Genomic DNA, 15920 nt, shown 5'->3' on the forward strand with positions numbered 1-15920 from the left:
ACAACAACTGTACAGAGATGCATGAACCCTGAGGATTTTAGTCCCAACCTATACACCTACATCATGCACAGCTCCTTCAATTATGAATCAAGTAACACTTTGGAAAACAACGCAAAAATATCAGAGAGCAAAACATTCGCTAGTAGAAATGGCTGCATTAAAAAGACCAAAACAGTGACAATATCAATGGACATGATAATATGGAAGGGATAAAATTTCATGAATCCCAGCCATAGACAAAAAAACTATAAGCAAACAATGACTGCTGGGATATGAAAAATTAGCCTGTATTTTTCAGCATCCTTATTGGCTGCCCAATGCAGAGCAGTCAGGCCTGAAAACATAAATACAAACAACAAAAACTGGCTCAGCAAGCTGTATTTATATACTTGAGAATGTATGTGAGTGTGTGTAACAATAATAATAAAAGAAATATAATCTATCAACTTGAGAGTGGTAAGGAGTTAGGAAGAATTGAAGGGAGACTAGCTTGGTGTTGGAAAGGAAATGAGGAAAATGATGTCATCCTAATTCAAATTAATTTTTAAAAATATTTTACTATACTTTTTTATCCATTTACATACCAACCAGAGTTTTCCCTCTCTACACTCATCCCCACTTGCCCCATCTCCCTCCAACCTACTCCCATCCACTCACCTCAAATTAATAATTATTTAGAAATAAAATGTGAAAAAGGAAAAAAAAAGTTCTTCAATGCCTGTATGGGTGAATTTATGTTTCCCATGAAAGCACATCAGTACAAGCCTTGTGATCACCGGCAGGAACTGATATGAAGGTTAGCTACAGGTTATGATGGTGGCAATGCTAGTGGTTATATTGATGAAAAGTAAATTAAAATTTAACCCAGTGGATAGGCTGTGGATAGTGTCAGTATGACAAAAGCAAGGTTGCTGGATTCATCCAATCTGAACATAATGCTGGTGAAGTTGATGTTGTAGTTTGCAATGGAAATGAAATCATGCCTTATTCAATCCCATGCACATAAACAGAGGTAAGTAAGTTATGCAGATCTAAACCTATGTTATACAGAGACCATGCTCTTTCAGGCTCCTGCATTGTTTACCTAGGGGAAGCACTTCTATGGCTGACTAATCTTTGAGCATCCCACTCCCTTTTTTGTAAAAATGCCACTTTGGTTCCTGATTTCTTATGTCAAGTAACAAAAAAAAATTGTCATCCCTACCATCACATCCTTGACTGCTGTCAACACTGCTAAGAAGCCATTGTGTCAGCATGGTTTTTCTTAACTTGAGGAATTTTGTTCTTCCATGTAAGCAACATGTCACAACTTGAGTTTTCTTGAAAATCCAATTCAAAAACACCCTAGTTGAGTTTGATTCATCTTTTCATTGAACATGTCTATATATCCTCAGTATTAATGCCCAAATATCTGTTATTGCATCTTCCTTTTGTTTTGACACAAAACATCCAGTAGTAAAATTTCACAAAAATTTTAAATACCCTTACAAAAAATTTTAAAAAGTATTTGAATTGTTTTTCTTTTGAATTAGGTGTTGAAATGAAGGTGATATTGTAAAGGCATCTTGATGTACTTCTATGTCTTTGTTGTGATAAGTGGAGTTTTCTTGCTTTTTACATCACAGAAACACAATAACATGAAATCATTGGCAAAGGAGAGAAATTTAAAAGTCTTAATAAGAATAAAAGTAGTATTCAATTGCCTTTTGATTTACCCTATCCAGCACATGCACACACTTGCTCTAGCACTCGTGCATACTCCCGAGCATAAACACACACACACACACACACACACACACACACACACACACACACACTTTATTATGTAATGCATTTTGTTTCTTTTTGTTATTCAAGCATGTTATGTAGCCAAGGTTAGCCTCCTAGTTTGTGTTCTCTTTCCTCTGCTTCCCAAGTGCTGAGATTACAGGTGCCCTTCTAACTTCCATACTATTCAACTTTGATAATCATTCAGGTGAACTGAATCTGCTTCTTTCTTTATAGAGACAAGAATGTCTCACCTAGACAACTCATGAGATAGATTTAAAAGAGAAAAGTCTAAACTTAATATGAATCTGGCTTTTTATTAAATGTGCCTGTGAATGAGACACTATGCTTAATTTTCTGGCTTCTGAAAGATCAAACTAAAAGGAATCCTTTGTCCTTGTCTGTTTTGCTCAGTTGTTTAAGAACCTGTATTCTATCAGAATTCTTTGAATTGTGATCTACATAGTGCAAAAATGTCAGACTCCTTAATAATTGACAAAGTAAATATAAATGAAATATTGAATGAAAATTCCAGCTGCTATTTAAACTTTTCTTGAGATGATAAATTTCTGGGCAACGTTGATACCTAACAAATATAACAGCTCAAAAGGAACAGAGTTACATGGAGTAATATACACACAGAATATAATATGATTATACTTAATAAAGGCCTATCAGAGACACACACTTCTGGATAGGTCTGATAGTAACACAGCAGAGATCACAGAAATGAATGCACTATATTCTATAGAATGCATCTTAGATACTGAACCAGAAGACCAGTTACCATCTTATCAAGAACCTCACTCATTATGTGTCCCTGCCCAAATTTTGCAATCAATTTCCTTATCTATAAAACTGTAATAAGGTCAGGGAAGAAATACAAATACATAGGTGAAAATCTAAGCCAACAAAATGATTTAACAAAGACACAACTTAAACTAAAATGTTTCTCTGAAATCTCAGCGATATTAGGAAGGAAAAATGTGTGTTTTCTTCTTCTGGTTTGTATCAAGGATAAGATTCATGTAAGAGTCTGAGACCGTAAAGAAATATTCAAAAGCACTGAAATTAATTGCGACTTCTGACTTACCCATTTAAATTTTTTATTAAAATAACTGGATATGAACTGAGGGCCTGATGGCAAACCTGTCAATAAGCAGGGACAATAGAGACAACAGTATAAATCAGAAAAATCTTCAGTATTATCACTTCATTAAATGATTCACTGTATTAAATCATATTGCTTATAAAGATTAGCAAATAGAAACATGTTGGATGAAGATGTTATTGATCCCTTAGTTCAATGTTTAAAAGAAAAATTCATCCCTAATGCAAATGGATTGAAGAAGAAAATACTGAATGAAGCCATTTTACCTGTCACCTAATTTTAATTGTTTCAGTCACCTAACACTTGTAGAAAATTTAAATAGAACATGTTCATCTTCTTTTTACCAGTAGTTCAGACAATTTTGGATCATTTGTTCTGGAGCATTTCATCTAAGGCTAAATATTTAAAATTTTATACCAGAACAGATCTATCTGGCACAAAATCTCAAATTAATTATGCTTCTCTAATTCTCTCCATTTATTCCTTCTTATTATATTTTAATTGTTTTTATTCACATGTGTGTATATGTGTTTCTATAAGTGCCTGTCATATGTGTAGGCTGCTATTTGAAGACCTTGTCAGAGATCTCTGGAGTAGGAGTGAGTGACAGACCTGAGCCACCTAATGTATAGGGTTGAACTAGGTTTCTCTGACAGAACAAGTGTTCTTGACTACTGATCTATCTCTCCCTTCTGGCACCACACTTTTAAAAGGAAAGGAAGATTGGGTATACTGTCCTTTTTTATTATCATCTTAACCATTTGTGATTCAAAGAGATGCTGTTCTCCTGGATCTTTTAAGTTTCTTGTAAGTGGGACTGTGGTGTTGGAAGTACATTTGACTCCCTACCATCATAAACTCCAAAGTCTCCTATTTTCTGTAGCTTTTATCTTTATCCAATTTTTCACACAGATGTCAGTTGTGTAAGCACTAACTACTGCCATTGCTCAGCAGATTCTTCCTCAAGTTTATGGCCTCAAATACTCTCCATGTTTCTTAGTTATGGTCAATTTTGTAAGAAGTATAATGTTGAATTTAATCCAGAAGAATGTTCATCCATGTCTTATACTCTGTGCTTGAAGAAAAACTCAAAACAGTGACACATTGCCATATGGTGGAGTTTCTCTTGGCAAGACAGTTACAGATAACTTTATTGAAGACATAAAGATTTCAGAGTCCCCCACCCCCCCCAAAAAAAAGGCAGCAGCATCCTTTCCCTTAGACAACTGGATACAGGCTATTTTAAATATTTTTTGAAAACCTTAGAAACAAGATTATATGACAAATATGATTTATTAGATCTTCATACCATTTGTTAAGAACAGTCACCTAAATACCTTTAGAGAGCTTAGGGGTAGCAGAGGGAAACAAAGATTCATGATGACATTGAATCAACTCCCACTGTACTTTAAAATACAAATTCTCTTTAGTGTATATGGATACTTTATTCTGCCCAGAGAATTCAGATGAAACAAGTTATAGAATAAATTCTACTATATATGGCTCAATATACAGAATTTAGGGACAAAGTCTTAGCTCCAGTAGCCCCACCCCCCACCCACAAAACTAAGCTGACCTGGCAGTTAAAAAGATGGGTAACAATGAAGGGATTCATTCATAGGTGCAACAGTACAATAGGGAATAAATAATTTGAACAAGGACTCATAGTCATGCTTTTGTCTGACATGAGACTTAAGTTTAAATAGGGGAAGGAGTGGAAGAAAGAAGTAAGCAATTTTCTTTTAGGTGGGCTCCTGTACATCATTTTCTCCTGCAAGATGGTCATTATAAAGTCCTTGATGACTGAGGATGCAATGCAATGCTTTTGAGATTATAATGTCTTCAGAAAGGTGCACCCTACCATCAAGGACAATTCTCCAGCCATGAAGTCTGTTATGTGACTGTGTCTTCTAGAACTGTAAGGAAAGCTACATGCATCAAGTTTCACAGTGGTTGTCTCAATAAGACTTGAACTAAAACAACTGTAGACACACTAACACAGAAAGGGGAAATATCTCAAGAGCCCAATAATATTTTTTCCTCTTATTGAAAATACATGCCTGGATGTGGTGGCACATGCCTTTAAAGCCAGCACTCTGGAGGCAGAAACAGGTGGATACCTTTGAGTTTGAGACCAGCCTTGTCTACAGAGTGAGTGCCAGGATGGGCTCCAAAGCTATACAGAGAAACTCTATCTGGAATAAAAAATAAAAGAAAATACATTATTTTCTCACACAGTTTATCTATATAATCCATCTACTTAAACTTTGTCAGCTTAAAATTGCATCATCTGGAAACTCTGAGATGGTTTAGATAATTCCAAAAATAATTACAACTTCCCAATATTTTCTGTCAAATGCATCACAGCAATCTTCTGTTTAGAGCATGTATACTTTAGCAATGGATATCTGCACAAAGATTTTTTTAGCTATATAACTATAATACTATAAAATAATTTATTTCAAGAATATGGATACAAATATGTTATAGCAAACATTGCATATTCTTTTATTTCATTGAACTCAGTATTTTATTATTCTTTTATTATTATTTTCATTGTTAAGCAACATATTTAAGACTTATGTCTTCCTGAATATTTTTAAATAAAATATATGCTTAAAAACTGACATGGATGACATGAAATGGAAGAAAAGACAAACCAAAAAATTCAAGAAATGAACAAATCTCTTAAAGAATCTAAAGAAACCAAAGAAAAAAACATCCAAACAAGTGAAAGAAGTTCTTAAAACAGTTCAAAGCATGAAAACTGAAATAGACACAATAAAGAAAACACAGAATGAGGCAATGCTGGAAATGGAAAGCTTGGATAAACAATCAGGACCTAAAGATGTGAGTATAACCAATAGAATTCAAGAGATGGAAGAGAGAATCTCAGCTATTGAAGACTCTGTAGAGGATATACATTCATCAACCAAAGAAAACCTCAAGTCCAACAAATCCCTAAGACAAAATATCAAGGAAATATGGGACACCGTAAAAAGACAAAACCTAAGAATAATAGTTGTAGAAGAAGCTGAAGAAACACTGCTCAGAGGTACAGAAAACATATTCAACAAAATCATAGAAGAAAACTTCCCCAACATAATGAAGGATATGCCTATGAAAATACAAGAAGCTTACAGGAAACCAAACAGACTGGACCACAAAAAGAAGTCCCCCCAACACATAATAATCAAAACTCCAAATCTACAGAATAAAGAGAAAAATATTAAGACCAGCAAAGTAAAAAGGCCAAGTAACATATAAAGGCAAACCAATCGGAATCACACACGTCTTCTCAATGGAAACTCTGAAAGCCAGAAGGTCTTGGATAGATACCCTACAAGCACTAAGGGAGCATGGATGTCAACCCAGACTACTGTACCCATCAAAGCTTTCAATCACTATAGATGGAGAAAACAAGATATTCCATGACAAAAACAGATTTAAACGATACATATCCACAAATCCAGCACTACAGAAGTTTCTGGAAGGAAAACTCCAACCCAGGGAACATAACTACTCTCACAAAAACACTGGCAATACATAATCTAATTTTACCAAACACAAAAAGAAACAGGAGGGCAAAATCCACACGCAATGACACCACCAACAATAAATCCAAAACAAAGAGGAACCAATGAACAATGGACATTAATATCTCTAAATGTCAATGGTCTTAACTTACCTATAAGAAGATATAGGCTAACAGAATGGATATGAAGACAGAATCCATCCTTCTTCTGTTTACAAGAAACACACCTCAATTTCAAAGACAGGTGACACCTCAGAGTAAAAGGATGGGAAAAATTTTTCCAATCAAATGGGCTCAAGAAACAAGCTGATGTAGCAATCCTAATATCTAACAAATTAGACTTTAAACTAAAATCAATCAAAAGAGATGAAGAAGGGCATTTCAAACTCATCACAGAAAAGTCCATCAAGATGAAGTCTCAATCCTGAACATCTATGCCCCTAATATGAAAGCACCCACATTTGTAAAAGAAACATTACTGAAGCTCAAACCACACATATAACCACACACACTTATAGTAGGAGACTTCAACACCCCCCTTAGACCACTAGACAGAAACTTAACAAAGAAACAAAGGATCTGCCAGAAGTTATGACCCAAATGGATTTAACAGATATCTAGAGAACGTTCCTTCCAAACACAAAAGAATATACCTTCTTCTCAGCACCACATGGAACCTACTCCAAAATTGACCACATAGTTGGCAGCAAAGCAAACCTCCACATTTAGAAAATAATTGAAATAACCCCCTGTATCTTATCAGACCACCATGCATTAAAGCTAGAATTCAGCAGCAGTACAAATTGCAGAAAACCTACATACGCGTGGAAAATGAATAACACCCAATTGCACCATTCTTGGGTTGAGGAAGAAATAAAACAAGAAATTAAAGACTTCCTAGAGTCTAATGAGAATGTAGACACAACATACCCAAACTTATGGGACACTCTGAAAGCAGTGCTAAGAGGGAAGTTCATAGCACTAAGTGACCACATGAAGAAACTGGAGAAAAGTCACATTAGAGAATTGACAGAACAACTGAAAGCTTTGGAGCAAAAAGAAGCAAACACACCAAGGAGGAGTAGAGGCCAGGAAATAATCAACCTGGAACGGAAATCAACAAAGTAGAAACTAGGAAAACAGTACAAAGAATCAATGAGACAAAGAGTTGGTTCTTTGAGAAGATCAATATGATAAACAAACCTCTAGCCAAACTAACCAAAAGGCAGAGAGAGAGCATGCTAATTAACAAAATCAGAAAAGAAAAGGGTGATCTAACAACGGACACTGAGGAAATGCAGAGAATCTTCAGGTCATTCTTTGAAAACCTGTACTCCACAAAATTCAAAAATCTAAAGGAAATTGACAGCTTTCTGGATAAATATCACTTACCAAAATTAAATCAAGATAAGATAAACAGTTTAAATCGACCTATAATCCCTAATGAAATAGAAGTCATCAAAAGCCTCCCAACCAAAAAAAAGCCCAGGGCCAGATGCCTTCACTGCAGAATTCTACCAGAAATTCAAAGAAGAGCTAATTCCAGTACTCCTCAAACTGTTCCGCAGAATAGAAGCAGATGGGATATTGCCAAACTCTTTCTACGAGGCTACAATCACTTTGATACCCAAACCACACAAAGATAAGACTAAGAAAGAGAACTACAGACTGATATCCCTCATGAACATCAATGCTAAAATACACAATAAAATATTGGCAAACCAAATCCAAGAACATATCAGAAAAATCATCCACCATGATCAAGTAGGCTTCATCACAGGGATGCAAGGATGGTTCAACATATGAAAATCCATCAATGTAATCCACCATATAAACAAACGGAAAAAGAAAAATTACAAGATCATCTCACTAGATGCTGAAAAAGCCTTTGAAAAAATCCAACATCCATTCATGATAAAGATCTTGGAGAGAACAGGAATAACAGGAACATATCTAAACATGATAAACGCAATATACACCAAACCAATAGCCAACATCAAACTAAATGGAGGGAAATGCAAAGCATTTCCTCTAAAATCAGGAACAAAACAAGGCTGTCCACTCTCTCAATATCTCTTTAATATTGTACTTGAAGTTCTGGCTATAGCAATAAGATAAGAAAAGGGGATCAAGGGATACAAATTGGAAAGGATATAGTCAAACTTTCACTATTTGCAGATGACATGATAGTCTACATTAGTGACCCGAAAAAGTCTACCTGGGAAATGCTATGGCTGATAAACACTTTCAGCAAGGTAGCAGGATACAAAATTAACTCAAAAAAATCTGTAGCCCTACTATATACAGATGATAAATCCAATGAGAAAGAAATCATGGAAACATCACCTTTCACAATATCCACAAGCAACATAAAATATCTTACAGTAACACTAACCAAAAAGGTGAAAGACCTGTACAACAAGAAATTTGAGACATTAAAGAATGAAATTAAAGAAGATACCAGAAAATGGAAAGATCTCCCATGCTCTTGGATAGGTAGAATTAACATAGTAAAAATGGCAATCCTGCCAAAAGAAATCTACAGATTGAATGCAATCCCCATCAAAATCCCAACACAGTTTTTCACAGACATTGAAAGAACAATACTCAACTTTATATGAAAAAATAAGAAGTCCAGGATAGCCAAAACAACTCTTTACAATAAAGGATCTTCTGGAGGCATCACCATCCCCGACTTCAAGCTCTACTATAGAGCCATAGTTCTGAAAACAGCTTGGTATTGGCACAAGAATAGACAGATAGACCAATGGAATCTAATTGAAAACCCTGATATTAACCCACAAACCGACAAAAACCTTATTTTTGACAAAGCTGCTAAATCTATACAATGGAAAACATATAGCATCTTCAACAAATGGTGCTGGTACAATTGGATTCGGACATGCAGAAAATTGCAGATAGAACCATACCTGTCACCATGCACAGAAATTAAGTGCAAATGGATCAAAGATCTCAGCATAAATCCATCCATGATGAATCTTCTAGAAGAGAAAGTGGGAATTACCCTGGAACAAATAGGCACAGGAGACCGTTTCCTGAACATTACACCAGTAGCACAGACACTGAGGCCTGCAATTAATAAATGGGACCTCCTGAAACTGAGAAGCTTCTGCAAGGCAAAAGGAAACAGTCAGTAGGACAAAACGACGACCCACAGAATGGGAAAAGATTTTCACCAAACCTACATCTGACAAAGGACTGATTTCCAAAATATACAAAGAGCTCAAGAAGCTAGCCACCAAAACACCAAACAATGAAATTAAAAAGTGGGGTGCAGAACTAAATAGGGGATTCTCAACAGAGGAATCTGAAATGGCTGAAAGACACTAAAGAAAGTGCTCAAAATCCTTGGCCATCAGAGAAATGCAACTCAAAACAACTCTGAGATACCACCTCACACCTGACAGAATGGCTAAAATAAAAAATACCAATGACAATCTATGCTGGAGAGGATGTGGAGAAAAAGGACACTCCTCCATTGCTGGTGGGAGTGTGAACTTGTAAGACTACTCTGGAAATCAGTATGGCGGTTGCTCAGAAAAATGGGAATCAGTCTACCTCAAGATCCAGCCATTCCTCTCTTGCGTGTATACACCCAAATAGTGCATGTTCATACAACAAGGACATATGTTCAACCATGTTCATAGCAGCATTGTTTGTAATAGCCAGAACCTGGAAGTAACCTAGATGCCCCTCAACTGAAGAATGGATTGAGAAAATGTGGTACATTTATACAATGGGGTACTACTCAGCAGAAAAAAAGCAATGGAATCTTGAAATTCGCAGGCAAATGGATGGAACTAGACGAAACCATCCTGAGTGAGGTAACCCAGTCACAAAAAGACAAACATCTTATGTACTCACTCATACATGAATTTTAGACACAGAGCAAAGGATTACCAGCCTATAATCTTCTTCTCCAAAGAAACTAGGAAACATGAAGGACTCTAAGGGTTAAATGGTTCCCAGGAATGGAAGTGAAATGAACTCCTGAACTAATTGGGAGCATGAGGGTAGGGGGGAAGGAGCTGCTACAATAAGAGCAAGAAAAGAGGAGTAGAGAAGAGGAAATGGAGGGGCAGAATTATTGAGTTGGGGGAAGAATAGAGGAAAGAGAGCAGGATGAGAGATACCATATCAGAGAGAGCCACTATTGGTCCGAGAAGAGATCTGGAACCAGGGAGATCTCCAGAGACCTACAAGGATGACATGATCTGACAATCATGGCAATGGAGAGGATAACCTAAAGCCCTTCCCCTAAAATGAGATCGATGACTTCTCTTTATGACATCCTAGAGCCCTCATCCAGTGGCTGATGGAAGCAGAGACAGACATCCACACTGAGCTGAAATCGGGAATTTAGTTGAAGAGAGGGAGGAATGAAGAGTGAAGGGGTCTGTACCAAGTTGGAGAAACCCACAGGAACAGTTGGCCTGAACAAGGGAGAGCACATCGACCCCCAATACTGTCTGGGAGGCTAGTACAAGACTGATCCAGACCCCTAAACATGGAAGTCAATAAGGAGGCCTCTGCACTCCAGGGAGCCTCTGGTGGTGGATTAGTATTTTTCCCTGGTGCAAGAAGGGACTTTGAGAGCCCATCCCACGTGAAGGGTTACACTCTGATCCTGGACACATGGGGAAGGCCCCAGGACCAGCACCGGAAGATTTGATGGACTTTGCAGAGCCCCAGTTGAGGGCCCTACCCTGCCTGGGGAGTGGTGAGTGGATGGTCTGGGGTTGCGGGAGGAGGGATGGGGGTGAGGGGAGAGAGAGAAGGGACTTGAAACAAGCTTATTCCCTCACTAGAACTAATAAATAAATTAAAAAAAGAAAAATCAGAGGGCAAATTCTCTCAGGCAACAATGCAATAGGACAGGAGCTCCTATTTTTCTACCTCCAAACCCCAACCTAGAAAAAGAAGCACATATATATCTAAGTTGTTCATGGCAGATAAAAAGGCCTCACTTTCCACTGCCTCACTTTCAGCTTATCTGAAAAAGTCAAATATGTGTTGCATAAGAACAAAGGGAGGAGGTGTATATTTGGAAAAGCTGCACTGAATCAACTTAGTGGAAATATGAATCTTTCATGCCATCTTATCAAATAAAAATGATATGAAGATTAAGAACTCAAAGACCAAGTGTAACATGAAAAGCCAAGAATCAAAGATTATATCAGGTAATTCACAATATTGTTTTTATAGCACCTTTTGTTTTGTTTTGTTTTCAATAACTTAAACCAGAACAGAGCAGTATAACTAGAAGCTTTGTGACCCTTAGGATTGCAAAGCATTTGGAGAAAAAACATGACCTGGTAAGCAAGAGAGCTGGCAAGATTATCAGCAAACTGTCAACCAGATCTGGATTTAAATCATGCTTTTCCAAATTTATGCTCTATGGAACTTAAGCTGGTGTCATTTTATCTTTTGTATCAATTTCTGTTTTTTTTGTTGTTGTTGGTTTTTTTTTTTTTTTTACATCCCAATAAAATTTTTCCCTTTTCCCAGCCCAACCCCTATGACCATCCTCTCTTCTTACAGTGTTTTTCTTCAGGTACAAGCAGGCTCATAGATGTATGAGCCAGCCAAGACATATCAAGTTGCAGTGAGACTAGGCACCTCTTCATCTACTAAGCCTGGGTGAGGAAATCAGGTGGGCAGAATGGGTCCCAAAAGAAGGAAGCACAGTCAGAGACAGCCCCTACTTTCACTGTTAGGAGTAGAAGACCAACTTATACAACTATAACATATATACAGAGGGCCTAGTTCAGTCCCATGCAGGCTCCCTGATTATCAGTTTAGTCTCTGTGTGCCTCTGTGTCCCCAGGTTAGTTGACCCTGGGGGTTTTCTTGTGGTGTCCGTGACACCAATGGCTCCTCAAATGCTTCCTACCAATCTTGCACAGGATACCCCAAGATCAACCTAGTGTTTGGCTATGGGTCTGTGTGTCTCTGTTTCCATCCATTGCTAGGTGAATCTCTCTGATGAAAGTTAGGCGAGGCATCAATTTATGAGTATAGCAGAATTTCAATAGGAATAATGTCATTGAATTTTTCCTGTCAATTGTGTTTTATTCTATCTTGTCCTCTGGGGTTCCCTACCTCTGGGTCCTGGCCCTCAGGGGTGAGCTCCCTCTCAGGATATGGTTCTCCAGATCTGTGAGTCATTAATTGGTCACTCCCTCAATTTTTGAACTGTCTCTTCTCCAACACATCTATAGGCAGGACGAATGGTAGGTTAAACAGTTTATGGCTGGGTTGCTGTCTTAGTTCATCTCCTGAAAGTCTTGCCTAGTTACAGGGGATGGCCAGTTCAGTCTTTTTTATCTCCTGTTGTGTTCTCAGCTAGGGTCACCCTAATACATTCCTGGGAGTTTCCATTGTACTACATTTCTAGATCATCCCAGTGATGTCCCCAGATTTCAGTTGCCATTTCCAGTACTCTGTCTGTCTTCCCTTACCTGACCCCTCCTGTTCCTATCCCCATTCTCCCTCATAGCCCCCTCTTCCACTGGAAATGACTATTTTATTTCGCTTTACAGTGGTCTTCATACATCCACCCTTCAAGCTCACCTTTTTACTCAGCTTCTCTGTGTCTGTGGGCTATACCACGGTTATTCTTTACTTTATGACTATTATTCACTTAGGAGTAAGTACATACCATGCTTGTATTTCTGGGTATGGGTTACCTCACTCATGATGATTTTTTCTTTTTCCATCCATTTGCTAGCAAATTTCCTGATGTCATAGTTTTTAACAGCTGAGTAATGCTGCATTATCTAAATGTACCATACTATCTTTATCCATTTTTCAGTTGAGGGACATCTAGGTTGTTTCCAGTTTGTAGCTATTATGAATAAAGTTGCAATGAACATAGTTGAGCAAGTGTCCTTATGGTATGATGGAGTGTCCTTTGGGTATAATCCCCAGAGTGCTATAGCTAGGTCTTGAGGTAGATAGTTTCCCAGTTTTCTCAGAAACAGCTATATTGATTTCCAAAGTGGCCATATAAGTTTCCACTGCTACCCACAGTGAAGGAGTGTTCTCCTTACTCCACATCCTCTCCAGCATGAGCTGTCACTTACGTTTATGATCTTGACAGTTCTAACAAGTGTAAAATCTCAGTGTCATTTTGGTTTGGAATTCTCTGATGGTTAAGGCTATTGAGTATGTCTTTAAAGTGATTCTTGGTCATTTGAGATTCTGCTGTTGAGATCTCTCTGTTTTTTAATTAGATTATTTGTTTTTGATATTTAGTTTCTTAAGTTATTTATATATTATGATATTAGCCTTCTGACTGATATGTGTTTGGTGAAGATCTTTTCCCATTCTGTGGGCTTTTTTTTCTCATTTTGACAGTGTCCTTTGCCTTACAGAAGCTTTTCAGTTTCATGAATTCCCATTTGTTAATTTTAAAACTTGAAGTTGTCTCCAGTGCCAATGAGTTTGAGATAATTTCCCACTTTCTCTTTTATTGGGTTCAGGCAATCTGGTTTTATGTTGAGGTTTTTTATCCCCATGGTTTTTAGTTTTGTGCAGGATGGTAGATCGAGATTGATTTGTGTGCTTGTACATGCCAACATCCACTAAGACCAACAACATTTGTTTAAGATGTTTTATTTTTTCCATTGTATAAATTTTGGCTTCTTAGTCAAAATCAAGTGTCCATAGGTGTTTGGATTTACTTCTGGGACTTTGATTTGATCCCATTGTTCAGTGTGTCTGCTTTTATGCCAATACTACTTTGTTTGTTTGTTTGTTTGTTTGTTTGTTTGTATTTTGCTATTGCCCTATAGTTGTTCTTAAAATCAGGGATGGGGATAACTACAGAAATTCTTTTATTTTACTGGATAATGTAACTGTCCTGTGTTTTATTGTTTTTCCATATGAAGTTGAATGTTGTTCTTTCAGGGTCTACAAGGGATTTTGATGGGGATTGCTTCAAATCTGTATTGTGCTTTTGGTAAAATTGCCATTTTTTATGATATTAATCCTTCCAATCCCTGAGCATGGAAGATCATTCATTTACTCTCTTATATCATCTCCAATTTCTTTATTGTAATACTTTAATTTCTCACATACAGGTCTGTCACTTGCTTGTTTAGAGTTACTCCAAGACATTTTATATTATTTGTGGACTTTGTAAAAGATTTTGTTTCCCTACCCTTGAACAAATTGGCACAGGAGACCACTTCCTGAACATTAGGCCAGAAGCACAGACATTGAGTTCTGCAATTAATAAATGGGACCTCCTGAAACTGAGAAGCTTCTGCAAGGCAAAGGAAACAGTCAGTAGGATAAAACGACCACCCACAGAATGGGAAAAGATCTTCACCGATCCCACATCTGACAGAGGACTGATTTCCAAAATATATAAGGAGCTCAAGAAGCTAGCCACCAAAACACCAAACAACGAAATTAAAAAGTGGGGTGCAGAACTAAATAGGGAATTCTCAACAGAGGAATCTGAAATGGCTGAAAGACACTTAAAAAAGTGCTCAAAATCATTGGCCATCAGAGAAATGCAACTCAAAACAACTCTGAGATACCATCTCACGCCTGTCAGAATGGCTAAAATAAAAAACACCAATGACAATCTATGCTGGAGAGGATGTGGAGAAAAAGGAACACTCCTCCATTGCTGGTGGGAGTGCGAACTTGTAAGACCACTCTGGAAATCAGTATGGCAGTTGCTCAGAAAAATGGGAATCAGTCTACCTCAAGATCCAGCCATTCCTCTCTTGGGTATATACCCAAATAGGGCATGTACTTACAACAAGGACATATGTTCAACCATGTTCATAGCAGCATTGTTTGTAATAGCCAGAACCTGGAAACAACCTAGATGCCCCTCTACTGAAGAATTGATTGAGAAAATGTGGTACATCTATACAATGGAGTACTACTCAGCAGACAAAAGCAATGGAATCTTGAAATTCGAAGGCAAATGGATGGAACTAGAGGAAACCATCCTGAGTGAGGTAACCCAGTCACAAAAAGACAAACAAGGTATGTACTCACTGATATATGAATTTTAGACATAGAACAAAAGACTACCAGTATATAATGCTCTTCACCAAAGAAACTAGGAAACATGAAGGACTCTAAGGGTTAAATGGTCCCCAGGAATGGAAGTGGCATGAACTCCCGAACTAATTGGGGGCATGAGGGTGGGGGGGGGAAGGAGCTGCTACAATAAGAGCAAGAGAAGAGGAGAAGAGGAGAGGAAATGGAGGGGCAGAAACATTGAGTTGGGGGAAGAATAGAGGAAAGAGAGCAAGATGAGAGATACGATATCAGAGGGAGCCACTGTAGGCCCGAGAAGGGATCAGGAACCAGGGAGATCTCCAGAGACCTACAAGGATGACACGATCTGACAATCCAGGCAATGGTGGAGAGGATAACCTAAAAACCCTCCCCCTAAAATGAGATTGATGACTTCTCTTTATGCCATCCTAGAGCCCTCACCCAGTGGCTGATGGAAAC

This window comes from Cricetulus griseus, chromosome 3 (genome assembly GCF_003668045.3).
Source record: "Cricetulus griseus strain 17A/GY chromosome 3, alternate assembly CriGri-PICRH-1.0, whole genome shotgun sequence".
NCBI classification, from domain to species: Eukaryota; Metazoa; Chordata; class Mammalia; order Rodentia; family Cricetidae; genus Cricetulus; species Cricetulus griseus.